This window comes from Phalangium opilio, unplaced genomic scaffold (genome assembly GCF_054372755.1).
Source record: "Phalangium opilio isolate 3A_F unplaced genomic scaffold, DU_Popi_V2 ptg000070l_1, whole genome shotgun sequence".
Classification (NCBI taxonomy): domain Eukaryota; kingdom Metazoa; phylum Arthropoda; class Arachnida; order Opiliones; family Phalangiidae; genus Phalangium; species Phalangium opilio.
Window position 1 is genome coordinate 2,843,400 of NW_028324182.1, and position 6,025 is coordinate 2,849,424.

The 6,025-nt window shown below is 40.4% G+C and overlaps 1 long non-coding RNA gene across 1 annotated transcript; it reads left to right on the forward strand.

The window, feature by feature from the left end:
• The first annotated feature begins 4,946 nt into the window (after positions 1-4,946).
• LOC149661068 (uncharacterized) lies at positions 4,947-5,759 on the forward strand. The gene is made up of 2 exons (XR_016368777.1): positions 4,947-5,549; positions 5,624-5,759. It is a non-coding gene; the product is annotated as an uncharacterized LOC149661068 (long non-coding RNA).
• Positions 5,760-6,025: the final 266 nt, after the last annotated feature.

Below are 6,025 nucleotides of genomic sequence, written 5' to 3' on the forward strand. Positions count from 1 at the left end.
ACGGTCGAAGCAATGCCCTTAAAGGGCTAAGCCCTCATTTGAACGGTTAATTTCCGTATGAGCTTACCACATACATGGCCAACTTAGATAGCCTTCTTTCGGCGGTAGAAGGCCTGCCAGCTTTACCCGAGCCCCATGTTAAAGAACGACTAGTAAAAGCGCCTCTAGTTCCAAATTTCGCCGTTAGGTGCGCTACCAACCCAGTTTTCCTCGTAATACTTTTTCTAGGGGATAAAAATTCGGACGTGGACTCGGTTTTAGAGCATTTTAAATATATTTACCGATTTTTTCGTGGCCGAATTTCAAATGAGAAGTCAAGGAGGCCTATTTCATAATTTTCCGTTCGTTATTTGACGAATAGCCAACATTCAAAGTTGGAGTTCTTTTTAAGGCGGAGAAATGCGCCGTCGAGAATTAAGCCTTGGTTTACATTCAAATTTAGTGGCGCCGTTAAACCAAGGCTTAGGTTTTCCGAGAAATTTAATTTCTCCGCCTTAAAAATAACGAACGGAAAATTATGAAATAGGTCTCAAAATATGCATTAAAACTAGTTTGACTTCTCATTTAAATTTTGACCACGAAAGAAATCGGTAAATATATTTAAAATGCTCTAAAACCAAGTCCACTTTCGAATTTTTATCCCATAGAAAAACTGGGTTGGTACTTAGCGCACCTAACGGCGAAAGTTGGAACTAGGGGCGCTTTTGCTAGTCGTTTTTTAACATGGGGCTCGGGTAAAGCTGGCTGGGCTTCTACCACCGGTAATCTTAATTGGCCATAATAGCGGTCTTCATAACCGCGGTTCCCTAAATAGCTGTTTCCGTAAACGCAGATCACCCGTTATTTCAGTTCCTACAGCGGTTCTCGTGAACTCGGTGTACCGTTATAGCAGTTTAACCGGTATGCGAAGAACGTTAGTGGCTTATTACGGTGTAGGTCAGGCCCCTAGCCAGAAGAGTTACACAGAGGGGGCAGTATCTTTCTGTGAGGGGGCATGGCAAATGGAATTTTTTTATAGAAAAACATAAATATAAAAGTTGTCAAACAATAACTATTTCCGCAGGTATTTCATTATTAATACTCATTTAACATTTGAAAATCAAACTTTTTTTGAAAAGTTTAAAAAAAAAAAATTCATAATAAACAATTCTTAATCTAAATTTCTAGTCAGATCTTTTTTGTAGGCTAGCAAAGTTAAGTTTCACTTTCTTTCATGTAACATAGCTCGTCGTTAAAGTGAAAATACGCGAGTAGGGCAGGTAAAGCTTGCCTCGCAACTTCTTAAAGGGGCTGGCCGGAGCTGTTGGGGTGAAGGGGGGTCAAACTGTTGGTTAGCATATTGCTTGCCCGCCCACCGCGACGGTGGCGCCATTTCTTATGGCCAAAGAGCTGGGTGTTTTCCTCCTGAACTAAGGGCGGACTTCATCCCAACAGCGCTGGTTAGCCCCTTTAAGTCGCTGTTGAGGCTCCAAATGTTAGTCTGTACCCCGACATTATAATATTTTGGTCCTGGATGACAAAACCAGCGATATATATATACATAAAGCTTAAAATCCCAGTGTATCAGGGATACATTTAAAAAGTGAAGTTAAAACATACAAGTGAATCAGGCATATATATCTTAAGGCAAAAACGGATTTATGGGATAAGAACGTCGGATCATAGCTTTAGCCTCTAGTACCATCCTCGCATACTTTATTGAGAAATTTCGTCTGCTTATATTTTGACTCCACCCACAAATTCGATCTCTAGAAGTAGCTATATGCAGAATTTGTGGGTGGAGTCAAAATATAAGCAGACGAAGTTTCTCAATAAAGTATGCGAGGATGGGGAGTGAATTCGCTAACTCCGACGTTCTTATCCCATAAATCCGTTTTTGCTTAAGGATATATCAAGTAAAAAAACAAGTGTATCAGGTATAGCCAAAAAAGTCTAAAATATGTTAATATACATTCAAAATATTTTTAATATTTGTGTACCAAAATGAAAATATTCATTGCAGGGGCAAATTTAAATTGATAAGGGGCCATTGGAAAATTTTGAGGGGGCATTTAGGGGCAAACCTAAATTTTATTTGAGGGGGCAGGATATATTTTTGAGGGGGCATTGCCCCCTGGTGCCCCCGTGGCTACGGGCCTGGTGTAGGTTGGGTTATTTAAACTCAAATATAGTACTAGGTGTGATAAGGTTAATTAGGTCAGGTTAAATTTGGTTATTTGAAACCCCATTTGTACTAGGTCAGGTAAGGCCAGCTTAGGTTAGGTTTGGTTATTTCAGGCTCAGAATAATAACTCCTGGGTAGGAAAGTTAAGCAAAACCGGCCATCTCAAATAGCTTTGCCATGTGACACACTTAAACAGACGGCTAAACGTAGAACTTTGTCAACCCATGCAGCAGAGGCGATTAGATTTTGGGGTATCCTTTTCCCAAGTTTGGACTATTTGAGCGCTAGATATAGCTATGCCCAGAAGTAAGATGAGACTAGAAGTAAAGAGCTCTGGCATTGGTAGTAGATCCTGGCACTAGTGAACAAATTTGAGGATTTTATGCCGCTTCCATCGCGCCTACACTAGAGAGAAAAAAATTGGTCGAGTTCCAGAGACATTTATTACCCCCTTCCCCTCAACCTAAAGCCGCGGAACACGGACGCGGGTGCTTGAATCTAGTTCGGCCGTCTACCGCCGCGAGCGTCTCACGTTTTGGAGGGAAAATTAAGAAACCGCTACCAGAGGGCCAACCGTTAGTGTCTTATCAAGAATATTCACTTTCGCCAAGTGAAGAATTTGGTTAGCTCAGTACTTCTAGTCTCATCTTACTTCAGCTATGCCGTATTCAAAAATGCCGGGCTATACTCTCTCCTATCCAGGGGTTATTAATCTGAGTGTCAGATAAGGTTAGGTTTGGTTAGGCTATAATTCATAGTATACTCCCTTCATGGAAGAAGAAGGGTGTATGGAAGGGTCCTATAGTGTTAAAGAGAGCGCGTTGAAAATTCGTAACTTCCCCCTTTTCATCCCCTCCTTCCCGAGTTTATCACCAACGTTGAAAGCTTCTGCGCAGTAGTAGAGGAGGTAGAGAGCGGATCTAAACAGTGTATCCCTCTCTCTGTACGCGAAAGGAGGTGGCTTGCGCGCCATTATTGCGCAGAGCAGTAATCGAGTTACAGCTAGTGCCGAGAGGAGAGGAGAGTTTTCCCACGTGACCCTACATTTCGCGTAGCCCTCTGCCTATTCACCTCACCATTCCATTACACCCTTCTTCTTCCATGCTCCCATTGAACAGAAACCCAATGTATAGTAATCCAATGTATCTTGTCTGAACAATGCCGATATGATGGGCTTGTAATGCACACCCACACTTATGGAAAGTATTATGCATTGCAGTTGTAATCGAAGGATGGTAATCCATATATTGAAGTTATATGAAAGGTTCAAACCATCACAGCTAATTTAAATTCTTAAAGACTTAAAGGAAATAAGAAGCTTCGTTTGAAAAACCCCTGATTTATATAACAAAAGATAGAATTAATTTCTGTGAATTCAAAAATATCAAGCTTTCAATTCTCCGATTTCTGGTTAATTGGCAATATCAGGAGTTCATAATAACCCCCTTCGGGGGAAAAGTACGAAACTGGTTAAAAAGCCCGTAACAACAAAGTTTCGCCGTAAAGCTCAGCGGATTTATACACCGCTTAATTCCCAAAGAAATAATTACCCCAATTTTTAGCGCCCACGCGCATTAATTTCCCATTTTCCGGTTTAGCACTATTTTTTATCTTGTGATTTTGGGAGCTAAAATGGCTCGCGAGTCGCGTCTGTCGGCGCGGTGTACATTAAGCCTTGGCTAAGAAGTTGGCTTTACGATGGTTCCTAGTTTTCTACAAAACATTTAAACGATCGTCATTAATGTTTTGTTGTGATATGTGTGAGTGAGAATTCGTGGTTAAATTAAAACGGTTTGGACAAATTTATTCGCAGTATATTTAATATAAGAATTCCATCGTGTTTCTACGTCCACATACTCGCCATTTATCTTAACGACGGAGATCCCAGCCAACGGAAGTTTTGGAACGAAAACCAAGGAGTATAGATACTACTACAATCTACTGTAAAGTTGTATGTCCATCAACAGGCTAGTCCTTTATATGCGCTACGACAAAATCTTGTTGTTCGCGAGTTTTACCATTAGCTCTATGGCCAGTTTCGTACTTCCCACCCGAAGGGGGGTTATTATGAACTCCTGGCAATATGCATTTGAAAATGCTTCGTTATTTCAAATCCTTATTTTATGAAAGACTATTTCCCTGTAGGCTGGCGTCACAGATACCTATATTTTTTCACGTGAGATGGTGGCATGGTGCCACTCTCTCCGCTTTCAGACCCAGAGTTTAGATTGGCCGCATTGGCGAGAAGCTCGAGACGCGTATACCTCGCGTGTATAGGATTCCCGCGCTTTTTTTCCTCAACGTCATAGTGATGTCATCAAGCAGGCGAACAAGCTCAACAAGACAAAATTGTTGATATATCGAAACAGAGTTTACGTGATTTTTCAATGGATTTTAAAAATATAAACATTTGTTCGAACTTGATATTTTGAAAGTAGCGACTTGAAAGTGTAACATAATACCACTTTCGTGGGAAAATATGACATGAAATTGTAAATTCGCATACCCTTTAAGGATATGGTCGATTTGTACTGTATTTTTATTAATTAGTCTATATCTATATAAATCAAAGTCCTGACTGACTGACTGACTGATAATCAACGCCCAGCCCAAACCGCTTGCCCTAGAAGGCTGAAACTTTGCAGGAACGTTTCTCATAAGTAGTAGGCGCGTACTTAGAAAAATTTTCCAATCCGCCGCCATCTTAAAAAAAGGCGCCCAGAAATGTAAAAAATCTTCTCTATGCAACAAAGTCCGCGCGTTTCAACCGATTTCACAAATATTTAGTACACAGGTTTCCTTTAACCTATACACGGGTTGATTGGTCTTTCGGGTTCGATTTGTTGCCATCTTTTAAAATGGCGGCCAAAAACTTAAAACCCCTTCTTTATAGAATAATGTCCGCGTGAAAAATAATAAAAAAATGTCCCGACGGGCTGACGGGCAACGCTGAGTGCCTTCGCTCCTAGGGTGCTACAAAAATATTAGTCATCAGTAAAATCTACCCATTCTTTATATCATTTTGATGGTAGTTCTTATTACACGCGAGCGACGCCGCGGGTAACAGCTAGTACTATATATTTTCAGTTCTTTAAGATACTTTGAATCAGGAATATTTCTTAAAGACGCTACAGACCAGCATTGGTCGTTTGAAGATTGTCGGAAGTTCCTGTTCAAAACCCCCGCAGAAAGCCAATTGAAACCATTACGAACTTCATCAATATATTTCTCTTTAATAATTCTTCTCGCTGGTATCATCATCTCTATTGCTACGCATGGACAGCAAGCGTTTTCGCAGGAACGTATGTTTGACAAAAAAACTAAAATAGCCCGCGCAAAGAAACGAATTCGTAGGAAAAGGCTTTACTTGCCGAATTTAAATAAGGTCTGACTCAATTCGATTGGAATCAACCACTCTTCAAAATAGTCTTGGTCTAATTTAAATTTTATATCTTTCAGCCATCAGTGTTTAAAATTGAAATTTCCCGTCATCTATGATATGTGCCACGTCAACAAATGTAGTAATATAGCTTATCGTTTTGATTTTTGTATTGAGGGTGCAAAATTTGTTCTATAATAAATTTTTAAAGAATTATTTCTGTATTTATATGTATACTACAGAAGTGAGATGAGACTAGAAGTACTGAGCTAACCAAATTCTACACTTGGCGATTGTGAATATTCTTGACAACACACCAACGGTCAGCCCTCTGGTAGCGGTTTCTGAATTTTCCCCTCAAAACGTGAGACGCTCGCGGCGGTAGACGGCCGAACTAGATTCAAGCACCCGCGTCGGTGCCGCGGCTTTAGATTGAGGGGAAAGGGGTAGGAAATTATTTTGGAACTCGACAAATTTTTTTC